Genomic DNA, 21,181 nt, shown 5'->3' with positions numbered 1-21,181 from the left:
TTAACACCTGAATCATGTCCCTACGTGATTTCCCATTGTTTTTAACTACATGAACCTACTCTAATCAAGAAATTAACAACCCTAATCTAATCAATTGAGGAAAAACTACGGGAAACATAGAGAGGGAAGCAATAAGAACTAAAATTAAAAAAAATTAACAAAATTGAAAAATTAAAAGGCAAGTAATGGTACCAGATGTAAGATGAAATGAAGCTAGTCAGTTGTTTGAATTAGTCCGAGATTCAAGGGTTCGAAAAAGGTAAAAGGAGAGCCTCAGGCCCTATTTATAGAAAAGGACCTGGGGCCCAGTCTCACCAACCAGTGCGGACCTCACAAAATCGACCGCGGTCCGCACTACACAGCTTTTGCCAAGTTTGACAAAGTAACCCACTGTGATCCGCATAAAATGGACAGTCGCAGTGGTCCACTGTGGACCGCACAAAATGTAGTGCGGCCGCAGTGACAAACTTCAGAGAGGTCATCATTTCACCCTTCACTAGTGCGGTGTATACAAATTGTAGTGCAGCCACACTAACAACTTCAAAGACCTAATACTTTTTTCCACTATATCCTGCACTGCACTAACACAATCCTGTAACATCTCACAACTAGTTAGCCTAAAAATAAATCCTATCCTACAATGAAAATCAAAGAAAAATAAGAATAAAAACACATGGGTTGCCTCCCAAGAAGCACCCGATTTAACGTCGCAGCACGACGCAAGTTACCATCACATCATTTGAAATGGAGAAGTGCCACCACGTGGCTGTCATCAATTTTTCCAAGATAATGCTTGACCCGGTGCCCATTAACTCTGAAAACTTCACTATTTTTGTTCTTTAAATCAAGAGCACCAAACGAGGTCACACACACCACTTCAAAAGGTCCACTCCATTTTGATTTGAGCTTTCCCGGAAACAGACATAACCGAGAGTTGAACAAGAGAACCAAATCACCTACTTTGAACTCCTTTCCACGAGCATATTTATCATGAAGGTACTTCATCTTTCCTTATACAAGGACGAACTGGAGTAGGTATGGAATCTGAATTCATCAAGTTCATTAAGCTGCTCCACACGAAGATTGGCTGCAACATCCCACTCAATATTAAGCTTCCTCAAAGCCCACATGGCCTTATGCTCTAACTCAACCGGTAGAAGGCAAGCTTTCTCAAATACCAACTGATATGTAGACATACCAATCAGAGTCTTGTAAGCAGTTCGATAAGCCCATAGAGCATCATCCAACTTCTTTGACCAATCGGTCCTATTTGCATTGACTGTCTTTGACAAGATGCTTTTGATTTTCCTGTTGGAGACTTCAACTTGACCACTTGCTTGAGGATGATAGGGAGTAGAAACTTTGTGATTGACACCATACTTTGAAAGCAAAGTGTCGAAAGCTCTATTGCAAAAATGAGACCCCCATCACTGATGATTGCACACAGAGTACCAAACCTTGTAAAAATGCTTTTTTTGAGGAATGCAACAACACTCGGGGCCTCATTGTTGGGAAAAGACATAGCTTTAACCCACTTTGAAACATAGTCAACCGCCACGAGAATGTAAGTGTTCCCACAAGAGCTAGCAAATGGGCCCATTGAAATCAATGCCCCATACATCAAAAATATCAACGTCAAGGTTGTTATTGAGAGGCATTTCATCTTTCTTCGAAATTCCACCTGCTCTTTGGCATTCGTCGTATCTCTTCACAATATCACCCGCATAATTTGAACAAGGTTGGCCAATAGAACCCACAACTAAGAACTTTAGAAGCCGTCCTCTCCCCGCCATGATGGCCACCATAGGGAAAGGAATGACAAGCCTCCAAGATACTCAATTGCTCCTCCTTCGGGACACACCTTCGGATCACACCATCCGTGCAAATCATGAACAAGTACGGCTCATCCAATAGAAGTTCAAACTATCCCGCTTGAGTTTCTTCCTTTGGTTAGAAGAGAGCTCACACGGGATTATACCGATCACAAGGAAATTAGCAACATCGGCAAACCATGGCATATCATTCATCGACATCGAAAGGAGTTGTTCTTCAGAAAATGAATCATTGATCTCTAGGCCATCACTAAGCCTCCCCTCCTTCTCCAAGAGGGACAACTGGTCTGCCACTTGGTTCTCACTACCCTTCCGGTCCACAACCTAAAAATCAAACTCTTGAAGTAACAAGACCAATCGCATCAGTCTAGCTTTGTAGTCCTTCTTCGCCATCAAGTACCGGAGTGCGGCGTGGTTAGTATGAATAATAAGCTTGGCACCCATAAGATATGGCCGGAAATTTTCCATAGCAAACACAATAGCCAAAAGTTCTTTCTCGGTCACCGTGTAGTTCACTTGAGCATCATTCATTGTCTTGCTCTCATGGTACATCTGATGAAAGATTTTGTTCACTCTTTGACCCAAAGCCGCCCCAACCGCAACATCGCTCGCATCACACATGAGATCAAAGGGCAAGCTCCAATTAGGCGCGGTAATGATAGGGGTGGTGGCCAACTTATGCTTGATAAGTTCAAAGGCTTGCATACATTTCTCATCAAACACGAACTTAGCATCTTTTTCCAACAACTTGCACAAGGGGTTCACTACCTTCAAAAAGTGTTTGATAAATCTCCGGTAGAACCCCGCATGCCCAAGAAAACTTTGAACTCCCTTGACGGATGTAGGGGGAGGGAGCCTTGAAATCACATCGATCTTTGCTTTATCTACCTCAATACCATGCTTCGAAATTTTATGCCCAAGAACTATTCCTTCTTCCACCATAAAGTGGCATTTCTCCCAATTTAGGACAAAAATGGTTTCTTCACAACGGGCCAACACCCTATCAAGATTCTTCAAGCACTTATCAAATGAATCTCCCACAACACTAAAATAGTCCATAAACACCTCCAAAATGTCTTCCACCATATAAGTGAAAATGGCCATCATACACCGCTGAAATGTAGTCGATGCATTACACAACCCAAAATGCATCCTAGAGAAAGCAAAAGTGCCATATGGACAAGTGAATGTAGTCTTCTCCTGATCTTCCAAAGCAATCAAGATTTGGTTGTACCCAGAATACCCATCTAAAAAGCAATAGAAGGCACACCCAGCAAGTTGGTCTAACATCTGGTCAAGGAAAGGCAAAGGGAAGTGATCCTTGTGGGACACTTTATTCAACTTGCGGTAGTCCATGCATACCCTCCAACCAGTGACTATTCTTATAGGAATCAACTCATTTTGAGAATTTGTAACCACAGTCATGCCACCCTTCTTCGGTACACATTGCACCGGCGAAGTCCAAGAGCTATCAGAGATGGGGTACACAACCCCGCATCCAACCACTTGATCACCTCTTTTTTCACAACTTCTTGGATTGCTTCGTTCAATGTTCTTTAATGCTCCAAGGAAGGCTTTGCATCATCCTCCAAGATAATTTTGTGCATACAAAATGCGTGGATTATTCCCCGAATATCAGCTAGAGTCCATCCAATTGCCTTTTTCCGCTTTTGAAGCATTTCCAATATGGCATCAACCTGCATGTTAGTAAGACAAGAAGAAAGAATAACTGGTAAAGTAGAATTTGAGCCTAAGAACTCATACCTGAGGTATGGAGGAAGTGGTTTCAACTCCAACACCGGAGGCTCCTCAATTGAAGGTTTAGTTGGTGGAGTCTTTCTATTCTTGAGATCTAAAGACAATTTCCTAGGATCATAAGAATAAGAGCCCATTCCATGTAAAGCATTCACGCACTCTACTCGACTTGAATCCTCATTGACATCAAGATTCAATAATACGACCTCCAATGGGTCCTCCACATTGATCATTGCACTGGTGTCATCAATTATCACTTGTGATGAGGTCAACAAAAGAACACACCTCGGTACTGTTGGGCTGCTTCATAGATTTGCACATGAAAGACCACCTTTTCATCACCCACCCGGAAGGTGAGTTCTGCTGCTTCCACATCTACCAATGCCTTCCCCATAGTTAGGAAAGGTTTGCTCAGTATGATAGGAACTTCGTAGTCCACCTCACAGTCCAAGATCACAAAATCAGCTGGCAAGATAAATTTGTCCACACAGACAGTACATTATCAATAATACCCAATGGTCTCTTCATCGATCTATCCACCATTTGTAACCTCATGGAAGTCGGCCTAGGTTTCCCAATACCCAATGTTTCGAACACTAAGTAGGGCACCAAATTGATACTAGCTCTCAAATCACAAAGAGCCTTGCAAAATCCGCACTTTAAATGGTGCAAGGAATGGTGAAGGCACCAGGATTTTCAAGCTTCGGGGCCATTGAATGCACTATAGCACTAACTTGGTAAGTCATCTTTATAGTTTCACAATCCATAGAACGCTTCTTTGTGACCAAGTCTTTCATGAATTTTGCATAGCCAGACATTTGTTCAAGAGCCTCCACCAGAGGGACATTAATGGACAAGCTCTTCATCATGTCAATGAACTTCTTAAACTGATTATCATTCTTTTGCTTCGGGTGCCTTTGAGGATAAGGTGGAGGTGGCCTTGGCAAAGGAGCCTTGGCTTTAGGCACAACCGGCTCCGACATGTCTATTATGTGTTCCCTAGACGGGTTCACATCATTTTGAGTTTCCACTTCGACATCTTGAATATCAATCCTCACTTTGTTGTTCACATTTTCTTCAACCACATCTTCAACTACCAAAGGGACTTCATCTTCTTGCAACTCAACATCATCATCCAAGATTTGTTTTTGTTTGGAGGCATTCACATCACCGCCTCTCCCACTTCTCGTTGTTACCGCCATGACATGATTATTTCTACCCTTTGGGTTCACTACCGTATCACTTGGTAGAGCACCCGTAGGGCGAGTATTTAAAGACTGAGAGATTTGGCCTAACTGTACCTCCAAATTTCTGATAGAGGTATTGTGGGAAGCCAACTGTGCATCCGAATCCGCATTCTTCTTCATCATCTGTTCTAACATCATTTCAATTCTACTTATATCATTGCTAGGAGAACTAGGACCTTGAGATGGAAATGGGGGTGGATTGTTCAGTTATTGGTACATTGGGGGCCTTTGAAAGCCTTGCCCCCGATTTCCTTGGTTTCCATTATTCCATCTACTTTGACTGTTATTGCCACCCCAATTGTTGTTATTACCATTCCAATTCTCTTGGTTGCCTTGATTGTTGTTCTGATTGCCCCATTTGTTGTTTTGGTTGTTGTTCCCCCAATTACCACTGTTTTGTTTTTGGTTGCCCTAGTTGCATTGAGGTCTCCACTATTGTTGGTTGGAAGAGTTGCCCTGTTAGCCTTTATAGTTGTTTACATATTAAACCTCTTCACTTTGGTCATCATAACCATCATTTTGAAATCCATCACAGTCATCATCAAATTACTCAGAATTACCTTGGTTTTGTTTCCTTCTTTGCCTTCTTTTTTTGACAAGATATTGACACCCTCCATGGCATTCACTTGGTGAGGATTTTGAACTTGTTGCAACTGTGCCTTTGCTAATTGGTTCATAGTAGTTGTCAACTCCGCTATAGCCTGCCCATGATCATGTAATTCCTTGTGCAAATGAATAACCGTAGGGTCACCCTGAGGCTCATTGGCTCTACTTTGCCATGCAGAAGAAGTGTCAGCCATCTCGTCAAGTATATCACATGCCTTATCATATGACAGCTTCATAAAGTTGCCCCCGGCAAGTTGGTTCATTATGCATTTATTTGTTGTATTGATGCCCCGATAGAAGGTTTGTTGTATCATAGCCTTGGTCATATTATTGTTGGGGCATTCTTTCACCATTGTTCTATAACGCTCCCAAATCTCATGCAAAGGTTCTGTGGGCTCTTGCTTGAAAGCCAATATCTCATCATGCAATGCCGCCATATGCCGCGGTGAGAAAAATTTAGCAATGAATTTATCCGCCAACTCATCCCAAGTTGTGATGGAATGGTTGGGAAGTCTCTCGAGCCAATCTAATGCTTTCCCCCGAAGTGAGAATGGGAAGAGTCTCAACCTAAGAGCATCCTCGGACACATTCGTCTGCTTGCTCCCCCAGCATGTATCCACGAACCCCTTGAGATGTTTGTAGGCATTTTGAATTGCAGCGCCCGTGAAATACCCACGCTGCTCATGTAAGGTCAACATCATATTGGTTATATAAAAATTGCCCGCTCGAATTCGGGGTGGGACAATAGCACTCGTATACCCTTGGTTCGGAAGTACCCTGAGAGCCACTCTTGGAGGTGGTGGAGGAGGGTCTAGAACATTATCATTGGGATTAGCATTGGCATTGTGGCCTCTACGTTATCCTTGAGGTACAAGAGGGACCTCATCATCTCCGACATCATCTACCTCCTCTCCCGCAATCACATTTCCAAGAGGGTCATTAGCGTTGTTCGCTGCCATTTGGTACCTGAGTTGTGACACAAACAAGTTAGTAACAAAGAAGGAAAGACGAACAATACACAAGACTAATTAAATAGATAGCCAAAATCATTAGCTCCGCGACAACTGTGCCAAAAAGGTGATCGCGGCCTACTCCGCACTACTATTGAGTAGCGAGAGAGGGTCGGAGCAGCTTTTACCCGACTTAGGATCGGGATCGATTTCCACAGAGAGCTAGAATTTGGAATCTAGTATCTATCTAGTTTAGGATTGTGTATGTGCTCCAAATAACACTTCTAATCATTTTTGGGGTTTTCGTTTTACTTCTACTATTATCAACTACAAATGGTAAATGTAACTAGATTAAGCTAAGAGTTAAACTAAAAAGGGTTGTTCAAAATGGTTTAAAAGGCACTAGGGTAATGACTTTCACCTAGGTCGTTAATTGATGGGTAATTGAACCTAAGACACCATTGACATAATTGGGGAGTATGATATAACTATTGCACGATATTACCCACTCTACACCTCTCGGTGGTTCGAGTGACTTTGCCCGAATTGACTTTCTTAAGACCAATTGGGTATGCAAATTTGCACAAGCAACTAGGGTTCAAGTCGGGTATTACTCTCTCGAGATTTAACCCTTTAATTGGGGCTATAAATCTCTTGAGTATGCCCCAATTCCTTGTTGGACCAATTTTGGAGACTTAGGCTCTCTTTCTCAAGAAGAGCCTTAGTCAACTAAACACAAACTAGTATTTGTAACCACTAATTCAGAAATTAACCATGAAATAGGCCCAAATATCAAACACTCATAGGCAATTTAGCCCTAAAATACAAGAACCATCAATTATCCACACTAGGGTTGAGCCACAACCCTAGCTTATGGGTCTAGCTACTCATAATTAAAGAAGGAAAGCAAGAAATAGATGAAGAACAACTCATATTAATTAATTTCTAAGCTAAATAACAAGATTCAATGATGAAAAGTAGATAAAATTGCCCAAAATAGCTAAGAATCTCGAACCCACGAGTGCAACTGCTTAATTACAATATCTGATACCCTAAAAATGGAAAAAGAAGTTATTTATACTAAGCTGAAAATCTGGACAAAAATGTCCCTGCGGGGTTAGTGAGGACCGCACAAAATGGTGTACGGCCGCACTAGGGCTCTGATCCTGAAAATCCAACTCTCTAAACTTAGGCAATGCGGACCGCACAGAACGGATTGCGTCCGCAGAGGCTTCTATTGCGGTCCGCACATAATGGACTGCGGACCGCATTGGCTTGAAACTTCAAAACTGGCATCTCTATGATTCTTGGGTCTGCGGACCGCACTAAGTCGAGTGCGGCTGCATTAACTTCTGTATGGTCCGCACAAAACGTAGTGCGACCGTATTGCCTTTGTGCCTGAATGTCAACCTCGCTGAATCCCCTAGTGCAGACCGCACAGAATGGTGTGCGGCCGCACTGGGCCTATTTTGCCTGAGCTTTGTCTTGTTTTGGGACTTGTGTATATTTCACTCATTTTTTAGTTGATCTTAGATATTTTGTCACTTTGTTGATCAAACCTACAATCAAGCATAACTTGTGAGCCTTTTGGAACTATTTTCTATGAATTTCTAATCAAAGCATAAGCAAGAAGGAGTATAAAATGCGTTAAAATCCCTAGTTATCAAGCGGCCACCTGATCTCCAAAGGCTAATAGTCGTTGCCCACCTCCTTCTCTTTCTCTGAAAATCCAGTTTTCTTTTTGTGTAATCGTGAGTAAGTGTATTAGGGAAGGAAATATTTGTGTGTATTTTCAAATCCTCTCCCTTCCGTCTTTTAGAATGAGGGGCAAATAATGAGCCGAAAGTTTTGTTGGATTTTGGATTTTTGTTGGCGATTTGAATGCCAAGGATGAAACTGCCAGCATTGATATATCCATTGAAGGATTTGAGGAAGAATTTCTGTCATGTTCCGGTCCAGCTTGAGTTCCGTCGGGGTTCGATTTGAGATCGTTGTTCTTTGTTTCCGGTTTGAGGTTTGAGTTTCAATTCTTTCATATACATGTGCTATTTATGTCTATTACGACGCTCTGTTTATAAAATTCTTGCTATCATTAATTGCTATCTCCATTTAATTTCATATACATGGTTTTGATGACATGGATTTGAAGTTACACATTATGAATACATTATTTGTGGTTGAGTATTTTCATATCTGAATCTCTATATACATCATAATATAGTTTAATTTCTGGAAATGGAAAACTTTAGTGCATAGAAGTGTATATTATTGAGAGATCTAATTTATAGTTCTCAAGAATTGCTGCTGAATTTACTTGGAACATCATGAATGTGAAAAAAGACCAAGATGTGAGGCTCAAAATTGGATATGAAGTCGTTGAAAAGGTTCCTTACTTTCAGATCAGAGAAAACAACTGGACACTCCATGTCAATAATAGTGGGAAATGGAAAGTGAGATATTACTTATGATACTATTGATGGACAGGTAACTTGTTTCACTGAGAGGGTTATAATGCAAGCGAGTAGAAAATCACCACAATCATCCTTTTGACATGCTATCATTGCAAAAAGGCATTACCTTATAGGATTTGCTTTTGAGTATTGTCTTAGATAGTTACCCAATTCAATTAAAAGTTGACACTCATTAAAACTAGCTATATTTTCTATAAGAAATTTTGATTTCCCATGTACACTTTGTAGATGTTGGCTCGAATAGTGTGACAGCTCTGGCCCTCCGATCACATAGTCTATGACCCTCACATCTATATCTTTACTAATATAGAAAAATGCTTTCAACCTCATAGCTTGCTTTAGGCGTGATTTAATAGATCATCGTGATTGTGTACACGTTCGCCTGACATAATTACGATTCTAAAAACTAATTCGGAGTATGCGTTCGTGCAACTTCGATCAAACCTTCATAATAATAAAATTCTTGTAATAGGCCGCTAATTGAAATATAGTTCACATAGCCCGAGGTGTGCCATCCACAATTTAATCATTTATGGCCCTCGTATTAATTTCATAACTTAGATATAAAAATGACAAATGCTCGTGGTTGCTTTAGGCCCGTTTAATGTATCATTGTGATTGTGGACACGTTCGCGTGACATAATTACAATTCTAAAAATAAAACCGGAGTATGAGTTCGTGCAACTTTGACCAATTTTTTTTAATAATAAAATGTTATTAATTGTGGACACATTCGCGTGACATGATTTTTGATGCGCCAGTCAAATGGGTACACGTACGCGTGACCCGTTTCAAGATAATTTCTTAATTAAAAAAGGCAAATGCACATTGGTTCTAAAATCAATAATCAAACAATTTGTTTAAGCCAAGTATGATCAAAGCGACCATGCTAGAACCACAGAACTCGGGAATGTCTAACACCTTCTCCCGGGTTAACAGAATTTCTTACCCAGATTTCTGTGTTCGTAGACCATAAATAGAGTCAACTTTCCTCGATTCGAGATTTTAAACCAGTGATTTGGGATGCCATAAATTATTCCAAGTGTCGACTCTGAATTTAATATAAATAATCCTGTTTCGATTGTCACTTAAATTGGAAAAAACTCCCTTATACCCATTTGGTGTAGTGAAAAGGAGGTGTGACAGTGTCCGCGGCTCCTGGTGCTGGAATGAGGGTTTCTCCATTGCTGTCACCTTCTTTTTCCGTCGATAGCATTTCGGGATATACTAGAAACCTGGGGTTGCGTACACCGAGTGATCGCGCTTCAACCAGAGTAGGCTCTTTCAGGGCCGAAGGGACTGGATTGGTAGGTGTGCGTTCGGCTTTCGAGGAATCCCAGTGGCTTCACTTTGCGGTGAGTTTTGGCACAGGTTTTTTGAGCTTTGCGCCTTCCCTTCCTTATTGAGTTTTCTTTTGCATGCATTCAACAAGCTTAAGTCCGGGCTACTTTGTTGTGAAGCCAGGCTACGGAAAGCTCTGGAAGAGGAGAGATCCCTGAGTCTCCTTTGTGATGAAAAAGAAGTCGAGTTGGCACATTTTCAGTATGAGGTGGGCCGAAGCTTGAATTACGAAAACCACCTGAAAGAGCAGGTAGCTTTCTGTCTTGGGTGAGTGTGCACTCCGCCTCCTGGATCCTGGGGCTAATACTTAGTTTATTTCAGTTGCAGAGAAAGACGGAGGCCCTGGAACACCTTCGAGATGAAGTTGGTCGGGCCAGGCATGAGCGTGATGAATTGAAAGCTCTGGCGGAGGCTCAGGCTTTAGGGGGAAGGATGCTCTAGCCAAAGTTCCTACTTTTGAAAATCAACTTCGCCTAGCTCGCGACAATGCTTTGGTTCAGACAAAAAGGATTGCGAAGCTCGAGTCCGACCTTTTGAAAGTTAGGGCTGAGATCATTGATGCCTGTGCAAAAGCTGTAATGAGCCGGACTAAGGCTGACCAGGAGATGACGATCTACTCAAAGGATTCTGCTAATGCTCAAGCTGAGCTGAGAAGGATCCTTGATCGCGAAGGGAGGATTGAAGAATATGCTTGTTGCAAGTTTCGAAGAAAGACCCTCGAGGAGATCCGTGATAGGGTTTCGCCCTCTCGGAAGAATTGGCATTAGAATGGGCGGATGAGCGTGATGCTCGATTGCTTTTGCCCGATGCCGAGGAAACCGAGGATGAGACTGGTAGATCGTAACCTCTAGGGGGGGCATAAGTTTTGTCATCTGTTTGTAGCATTTTCAAAGTATGTTTGTAGCTGGAGGTTGCATTTCTTGCATGTGTATGAAAGAAAACCATGCGATTTTACTTTTTTCATATCTTTTTCTATCTTGATTTTGACCAGGCGAGCTGGTTTTTGCGTTGGTAGGAATCCTCAGAGTAGTGATGTGGCCCCGAGCCTCATTGGACTAGCCCATAGGCTCTTACGTACTTTCGCTCTTAGGCATATTTAGGCCACCTGTTTTAGGCTCAGTCCCTAAGTCAGGCATCGACTCAAGCTTATTTGACCTTCTAATGGCCGAAGCTTAGGCTGGTGACAGTAGCTCTTATGATTTCGGTCGATGTGGCCTTTTAGTGTATGTAGGCTGGCGACAATAGTTCTTATGCCTTGGGCCGATGCGGCCTTTTAATGTAAGAGGGCTGGCGACAATGGATCTTATGCCTTGGGCCTGATGCAGCCTTTTAATGTAAGTGGGCTAGCGACAACGGCTCTCACGCCTTGGGCCGATGCGACCCTTTAATGTAAGTGGTCTGGCGACAGTGGCTCTTACGCTTTTGCCCTTAGGCATATTGGGTTAACTATTTTGGATCCAGTCTCCAAATCGGGTTACGACTCGAGCTCATTTTGACCCTCAAGTTTTCAGATTTCAGGCTGGCGACAGTGGCTCTTATGCTTTTGGTTGAAGTAACCTTTTGCCTGTGTGGCCCTAAGGCTCATTAGGCTGGCTACAATGGCTCTTACGTGTTTGGTTGATGCAACCTTTTATGTAGGCTTTATTTTCCTCTCGTTAAGGACTTTTGAAGTAATTTTTGCCTTACTCATCATCGGTTTGGGAAGAACCTCAATTTCGAGTAACATAGGGCGATGTTCGAGCATCTCGGGAGTGTTGGATCGGAGGCTGAGTAGCTCGAAGCCTGTGATTTGGAGCTGACATAGTCGAAGCTTTTTTGACTATGCTGAGGGTAGCCTATTTAACCGGTGCTTTTCGAAGTAGATGCGATGTAATGGATTGTGATTTTTTAGCGACGGTCGGGCGTCCCCGAGTCGCGTTAGTTCGGCCGGTACAACTGTGTGACCGGGGTCACTTGTGTTTGGTCGGAGCCATTTTTGATCCCTAGTGAAGTAGTTTCGGCATCTATATCGAGGGTATGCCTTTTTAGGGGTCTTACAAGTTCAATATATAGCCGAAACTTTGAGATCGGGTTTATGCCTTTAGTAAGGTCTTACAATTTTTTCATGCCTTTGAGGTCTTACAGTTTTGGATACTTGGTACAAGTATTGTTCATGACTTGCTTGAGGTCTTACAGATATGATTGTTGCCTTATCTAGGTCTTACGAGACCGAGTTTGCCTGCTCGGGGTCTTATGGCCTCGGGTTTTGTTAATTCAATGGAGGTGGCACCTGATGGCAGTCCCCGAGTCGTCGAGAGTTTCTTGACTCGGGAGTCATTTTTTGCAAACTTTGCATTGCCTCGTCGAGGGCTTACGATTTTGGAGATCTCAACCCTGAGGTCGTGTGTTGCTTTGAGATTTTGACGCTAGTCCCCGAGTATTTGGGTACTTTCGGCATTGGAGGTGTTTCACGATGTTCGCGTTGCCGTATCTAAGGGCTTATGATTTTAGAGTCCTGACCCGGAGGTCGTTTAGGTGTTGAATTGTTGACGCTAGTCCCCGATTGTTTGGGGCGTTTTCGACGGAGGAGTTGTTTTTGCGAAAGTGCTGGGCCTCTTTTGGAGCATGAGATGCTTTGATAAAAAAATATTCTTCAATTATTTGGTATAAGTGTACATGTTTTCACTGTCGGGGGCCCGGCTATACGAACACAGTTCGTTCGACCGTTTGGCCTGATACATCATTTTCCTATGGGGACCCGATTCGACATCTCTTGGATTTTACAAGCGGATGACCTTCGTGGGGGGGGGTACCCCTCAGTGTTCCAGGTTGATTGTAAAAGAAGCCTCGGACACTTGTTGAGTCTCCCTTAGGTAGCATGCAGATGTTGCCTTGTTAAAAACCTTGCCGGTAAAACCCTTTTCGAGACAAAAACTCGGTCGAAGGAAAAGAGTGCAACGGATGCTTTAAAACCTCAAGGTATTCGAGCTGGGTTAACATTCTGACTGCTTCGATCGGGCGCCTGCATAAGGGTTAGTATGAAATATGAAATGAAAAAGGAAATGGCTATACCTTAGTGTGAGACGCGCTGACGATGTTTTGAGGACTGATATGTTCCAATCACTTGAGATGAGGATGCAGTACGGTCCTTTATTTTGTTTAATCGAGCTTGATTGAGGGTGTGCCTTGATTACCCTTTGGATTTTTTGCGAGCGGATGCATGGGTGTCGGTGCCACGTCGTGTACCGCGAACATTTCCCTTGCCGCATGTTGTTCCTCGTAGACAGTTTTAATCCCATCCTTTGTCGGGAATTTCATCATTTAGTGTAGAGTGAACGGTACTGCCCTCATGCAGTGTATTCACGATCGTCCGAACAACGCGTTATACCTCATGACTCCTTCGATTACATGGAATTTGGCATTTTGGGTCGTGCCGGCCACGGTGATAGGGAGTGTGATTTCTCCTTTTGTTGTTTCACTTGCCAAATCGAATCCGTTGAGGACTTGAGTGGCGGGCACGATTTGGTTAAGCAGTTCGAGATGCTCTATCACCCTCGACCTGATAATGTTGGCCGAGCTACTTAGATCCATGAGTACACGTTTTATTTGAAAAGAATTCACAAGGAAAGAGATTACCAGTGCATCATTGTGAGGTTGAGACAAGGTCTCGGTGTCCTCTTTGCTGAATGTGAGGGCGTCCTCAAGAATATATCCCCAGGTTTGCTTTTCTCGGGTGATGGATATTTTTGTCCTTCTCATTACGGGTTCCAGTGGGGCATCAACTCCTCCCAAGATCATGTGGATGACATGTTGTGGCTTGTTTTCTTCGTTCTTCTTAGCCGCCTCTCTTTTCCGGAATTGATTTTTGGCTCGGTCGCTAAGGAATTCCCGGAGATGACCTTTTTTAAGTAGTCGAGCTACCTCTTCTCGGAGTTGGTGTCAATCCTCGGTGGAAATCCTCGGTCCTGTGGCCGTGCGTGTTGTGAAATTCGCACAGTAAGTTATGATTCATTTGTGAAGGATCTAATTGTACAGGCTTGGGCCATCTGGCATCTCTGATTTTACTGATGGAAAACACGATGTCCGATACATCAACGTTGAATTTGTATTCTGACAAGTGAGGTGCCCCCGTTGGCCCTGCGTTCCTATCGAACCTGGCTCTGTTGGTGAGTCCCCGAGGATCCTGTCCTCGATCTATCCTTCGATCATTGCGAGGTGGGGTGCGCCTCGAGGCGTTCTCTTGTCTTTGATGTATGGCTGATATCTTGCTTTGTTTTGTTTTGGCTCCAGCTTTGGTATACTGAGCCCAAGGGGGCTCCCAACTGGTCGTCCTCGACCCTGATTTTCGATTGGTGCCAGTTGTGGATGTCCAACGAGGTCACAGCTGGATACTCGATCAAATTTTGCTTCAACTGTTTTGAAGCCATAGAGTTTCGTTCGTTCAGACCTTGAATGAAAGCCTGCACCGCCCAGTCGTCGGAGACTGGCGGTAGCTCCATTAGTTCCATTTGAAAACGAGATACAAATTCTCGCAGCATCTCGTTCTCCCTTTGCTTAATTTTGAAAACGCCAGATTTCCTCGTTGCTACTTTGATGGCACCGACATGTGCCTTTATGAAGGAGTCTGCTAGCATGGCGAATGAGTCTATGGAGTTAGGAGCTAAGTTGTGATACCACATCATGGCCCGCTTCGAGAGTGTTTCCCCGAACTATTTCAGTAATACGGATTCGATCTCGTCGTTCTTTATATCGTTTTCCTTTACTGCGCAAGTGTAGGCAGTAATGTGTTTATTGGGGTCTAAGGCCCCTTTGTACTTTGGGATCTCCGGCATTCTGAACTTCTATGGAATGGGTTTTAGGGCCGTTTTCTCAGGGAACGACCTTTGTATGAACTTCTTCGAATCCATACCTTTCAGGATCGGTGGCGCGCCCGGAATCTGGTCGACCCTGGAGTTGTAGGTCTCGACCTTTTTGTCGTTGGCTTCTATCATTTTCTCGCCTGATTTGATTCTTTTGGTGAGGTCCTCGAGTATTTTTACGATGACAGGGTCGGCTATCAACCCGTTATTGCTCGATCTCTCAGGTACCTGTTCGACCGGGGGAGCTGTCCCCGGTGCTACCGTGCCAGGAGTTTTCTGGTGACTTTGCAGCTGAGCAATAACTAGATGTTTTGCCTGCAACATTTCAAAAATAACATGAAGGCTAACCTCACGTTCTTCCCTAGTTGGGGTTTTCTATGCTTCTTGTTGATCCCCTTGGTGCACGATCCTGTCAGTGTTGGAGCTTATGCCGATGCGTTGGGCGTCGCGTGAGGCCGCGTCCACGGGGATTGGCTCCGGCGCATTCCCATGGTTTTGTGGCGGCACAACAATACCTAGAATAGCCACACCGTTCTCCCCATGGTCCTCAAGATTGTTGTTTTCATCTCCGTTTACCGAGTTAGACATTTTTACCTGAAATCGAAGATATTGGAAAAGAAAAAGCGTGAAAGATAACTTGCGTTATGTAGTAAAACCAGCAAGAAAACAATCACTATTATTTTTAGCCCCACGGTGGACGCCAAACTGTTTACCGTGAAAATGGTAATGACAATTAAATTTGTTGATGGGACTCTAAAAATACGTGATCTATTTTTTATGCTAGTTTGATAAGCAGTTGATGCTGGGTATGTGAGACTTAGAGACGAAATAAAGTTAGGGAGAAGGCTATAATCAAACCGCTACGTGAGCTATTCAGGGCCTCGAGCCTATCGATTTGTGGCCTCGAGGTTGATGCCAGGGCTCGGGCTCGAGCTGTCGTGGGTGATCGGGGTAGGGCTAACAGTTATGAAATAATCAGCGAAGGCTTTTTATGGCGAATGACGAACAAATATGAAGACAATAAATGAAAACAATAATATTAAGAGAGTATGCTAGAGGGCAAAAAGAATATTCATGTATTTTTCGTGTGGAGTAGCTGAAGCAACAAAGTCTACAAAGTGGGGAGGATCCCCTTTATATAGGAGGGAAATCCCTTCATAGTATAACAAGCATTAATTACAAGGGTATGGAGACGCGACAATTAGATGACACCCTGACTCGGGTCTTAGAGTAGCTCTCTAGGTTTCGTCAGTCCTAGCCACGTGCCATGGGAACTCCCCGTTTCCACTGTGGCCGTGGTTGACATTATCTCAACATCGAGTGTCGACAAACCTCGAGGGAGGAGTCCTGATCGTAGCCTTGTAGCCTCGGGACTTCGAGACGGTCTTCCGAGGTGCTTTGATAATGAGAGATTGGACCCTCCGATTTCACCGTATACATTTATATTATACGAAATTGAACAACTTTAACCTCTATTAAATTTTTGGCCTAAGTTTTGATGTTACTTGTGAAGAACCAAGTAGATTAAGTGATTCAGCATCATGGTGAAGAGATCAGTGTCGAAGCTAGGAATTTGTTGTATTCAAATTTGAAAGAAGTGAAAAAAATTTCCGACAAAGGGTGTCCAATATATGTTATATACCTCTAAAATATAATATTTTATCTATATACACAGTACAATTTTTTGACGAAGGGTGGTCTAACCATGTGGCTTCGCCATTGAAAGAGATGAATAACCAGTAGTTTAAGAAGATGGGTGCACCGTACATTATTATAAAGAGATAGATTCAATATTTATATTGGACGGGTTTAATCTTGACGTTTTTACAATGAATACATCACACACCGGGTTTAATTGTAGGAAAAGATAGAAAAAAACAACAAGACAAACATGGAATTTGAAACCTCGATTTTATACAGGTACACCAAATAATTTACGCCATATGACTCTTTGAGCATAGGACACTAAACAATCTATTTCAAGTTAGAATTAAATCGAAGGGCAACAACCTAGTGATTGTTGGGGAGAGTGATTGGAATTAATCTCTTAGATTACAAAGTTGTAATATGAGTACTGACTCTTTATTTTAGTGGAGTTTGAGTTAGTAAATGCTATTAGGTTAGGTCGTGATCTTTACACCTTCGAACCACAATTATATTTACGTAAACGTTTGTGCGTCGTTCTTTCCTTAATTCCGCGTTGCTTTTACTTGCAGTAACTAGGATAAATTTGAGAACCAATTACATCGTCTAGATTCTATAGGTTAAGCAAATTTTTAAAAAACTTTGGAAGAATTTTTAAGTGTTAACTATCCAGTTAACCCTCCTCTTGTGTCGTAGTGTGCCTAAAACAACATTTATCATTAGAATAAGTTTTATTTTTGCTACAACATTGGGATATTTTTAAACCATCACGATATTCAATAAAAGGATATTGATTTGTTTTTTTTCCTTATTCCTTCTGCTTCGAATTTTAAATTGTTCTTTGTGTTTTCTTCCTGAGTTACTGTTGGCAAATGATATTCCCCATAACATATCCCCTTCCCATCTTAAACTGATAGTGTCCTTTATTATTACTTGCTATATATGTATATGCTTTTACTGCACAGGTTTATTTGGTAGTCTTGTCCTAGCCTCGTCACTACTTCGCCGAGGTTAGACTAGGCACTTACCAGCACATGGGGTCGGTTGTGCTGATACTACACTCTGCACTGTGTGCAGATCCCGGAGCAGCAGCTTTTGGACCGTAGCTTGGTGGCTACCTTCAGTCCACACTGAGATCCAAGGTAGTCCTGCAGGCGTCCGCAGGCCCTAGCGTCTCCCTCTATCTTTTCTTCCTGTTTCACTTATGTAATCCAAAAACAATGTTGCATTTATTCTTCGGACCTTGGTTATAGAATTCTTAGACCGTCTGTGGAGTTGTGACACCAGTCTTGGGTAGTTTTTTATTAAGAAATTATGTTGGAATCATTTAAATGGTTTAATTGTTTCTTCCGCTTGTTTTAAATTTTCGTTGTTTGTTTATAAACTGTTGATTCACACTTGTTAAAGAATTAAAATGGGGAAAAATTAATTTGTTCAAATGGTCGGCTTGCCTAGCTTCCATTAGTAGGCGCCATCACGACTCCCGAGGGTGGGATATCTGGGTCATGACACCGATTCCCTAGACCCTTTGTGCACTGGGCTGCCCTTATATATACACACATGTATGTATGTATGTATCTTTAAGAACCTTGAATATATTCATGTTTTAATGGTTTCTTTCAATTCTAGCTATCTTTTCTTTTATTCTAACTTTGGTAAGTACTTGTCAATGATTGTAGAGGTGCAGGCTAGAGAATGCAAAGCAGAAAGCAATACATTCCCTGTAATATGCATTACCAAACCACCATGCAGAAAAGCTTGTATCAGTGAGAAATTTACTGATGGTCATTGTAGCAAACTCCTCAGAAGGTGCCTATGCACTAAGCCATGTGTGTTTGATGAGTAGATGATCAAAACAGGAGCTGAAACTTTGGTTGAGGAAGCAAAAACTTTGGCTGCAGCTTTGCTTGAAGAAGAGATAATGGATAACTAATTAGAGATTAGAAGAAATTAAGGATGCAGTGTCACACATAATAAAGTTTCTACCTTTCTTAAAAGTGTAGCTAATGCTGTGTTTTAATTGGCTTTTAGTAGCCTTTTGTTACACTTTAAATAAGTGTGGCACTTCAATCCTTTGTGCAATCTTGCACTAAGTTTATTTGTGTATTTGTAATGAAAATGACCTTCTATGGTATAAAAAAAGGTAAATTTTGACTAACGTATACTCTTATGATTAGGGTTATTTAATATTTTTCTTAAAAGTGTATAAAACGAAGAGATATAACATAAATACTAAAAAGAAAATACTATTTGATTATATTACTATTTAACCCGCAACTTTTTATTTTTTATACGAAAAAGGCCTAAAAATGCCACTCAACTTTCAGAAATGGTCTATCCATGTCATCCATTAAACAAATGCTCATTTCACGCCACTGCCGTTACGCATTTGGCTCATCCATGTCATTATTGACTAACGACTCAATTTTTATTTTTTTAATATTTATAACACCCACATTTCCACGTGTCCTGTTGTTATTGGTCTGAATTAACCCATGCCCCACTTAATTTTAACCTTGGTTAAGTCCACCTACTCAAACCCGACCCGGTTAATATATACCCAAATCAATAACCCAACCCAAACTCTTCATACCAAACCCCCTTCTCTCCGGTCGTCTTCCCCACTTAGTTCAAGGTGCTGGCAAAGATGTAATTCGAAGAAGAAAGAAAAGAAGTTTCCGCCGCCATTATCGTCCTTAAACCAAGATGGAAAGTCAAATTTCTTCATGCGTGCGGTGAGAAAAGATAGAAGGTTAGAGTTGACAGAGGTGAAAATTGGTCGGCTCGTAACTCTCCTTACTTCTGGCCAAGATGGAGGACTGAAATTACATCTCATTCGTGATGAAGATGAAGAAACATAAGAGGAAAATGAAGATTTCCCCCTGGACGATGAAGAAGAGGTGATTGAAGCAATTCAAGAAAATGATGAAGAAATACTTGAAGAAGAAGAAGAAGAAGACAAGGTTGCAAAGTGGAAGTTTTCGGTGACAAGCGGTGGCAGTGGAGATGGTGTTCGGATATGTTACGGTGGTCATCACCATCATCGTCATAACAACCACTGCCAAGATTTACATCTTGGGGAAGACGATTGGAGAGAAGGGGATTTGGTATGAAGAGTTTGGGTTGGGTGAATGATTCGGGTATGTTTTAATCGGGTGGGTTTGGGTAGATGGACCTAACCAAGGTTAAAATTAAGTGGGGCATGGGTTAACTCGGACCAATAACGACATGACACGTGAAAATGTGGGTGTTATAAATATTAAAATAAATATAAAAATTGAGTCGTTAGTCAATAATGGCATGGATGGGCCAAATGTGTAACGGTAGTGGCATGAAATGAGCATTTTTTAACGGATAGCATGGATAGACCATTTCTGAAAGTTGAGTGGCAGTTTTAAGCCTTTTCCGTTTTTTTATATTGCTAGAATTTCGAACTCATAAACTTCAAATTCTGACCCGAACTGTGCATTCTTATATTGTGAGAATGAGTTCTCAACTCATATGAAGTAAACTGTACTTGAAACTGCAGTATCTGATTCTGCCATTTGGACAATTTTGATATTCATGAAGAAGATAAAGGTTGATATTAAACCTCTTCCTTCACCTGTTGCGAGAGCAGTGGAGCTCAGTGTTATGTTCTGGTAAAACATCAAATTTATCTTTGTACTATATGAATTTGTACAACTTTAACTTCTATTAAATTTTTGGCATAAGTTTGGTGTGACTTGTGAAGAACCAAGTAGATTAAGTGATTCAGCTTCATGGTGAAGAGATCAGTGCCGAAGCTAGGAATTTTTTTAAGGATATTCAAATTTGAAAGAAGTGGAATTTTTTCCGACAAAGGGTGTTCAATATGTGTTATATACCTCTAAAATATAATATTTGATCTATATAAACAGTACACTTTTTCAACAAAGGGTGGTCAACTAACCACCCTTGTGACCATGTGGCTTCGCCACTGGTGGGGGTAAAAAACCAGTAGTTTAAGAAGATGGGTGCACCGTGCATTATTATAAAGAGATAGATTCAGTATTTACATTGGACAGATTTAATCTTGACGTTCTTACAACGAATATATTACCCACCGGGTTTAATTGTAGGAAAAGATAGAAAAAAACAACAAGACAAACATGGAATTTGAAAACTCGATTTTATAAAGGTACACCGAATAATTTGCACCATATGACTCTTTGAGCTTAGGATACCAAATAATCTATTTCAAGTTAGAGTTAAATCGAAGGGCAACAACCTAGTGATTGTTGGGGAAAGTGATTGGACTTAATCTCTTAGGTTACAAAGTTGTAATATGAGTAATGGCTCTTTATTTTAGCGGAGTTTGGGTTAAATGCTATTAGGTTAGGTCGTGATCTTTACACCTTTGAGTGACAATAGTATTTTCGTAAAAGTTTGTGCGTTGTTCTTTCCTTAATTCCGCGTTGTTATTACTTGCGCAGTAACTAGGACAAATTTGAGAACCAATTCCATCGTCTAGATACT

Source organism: Nicotiana tabacum, chromosome 9 (genome assembly GCF_000715075.1).
Source record: "Nicotiana tabacum cultivar K326 chromosome 9, ASM71507v2, whole genome shotgun sequence".
Taxonomy (NCBI): Eukaryota; Viridiplantae; Streptophyta; class Magnoliopsida; order Solanales; family Solanaceae; genus Nicotiana; species Nicotiana tabacum.
Note: the sequence above shows the minus strand (reverse complement) of the source record.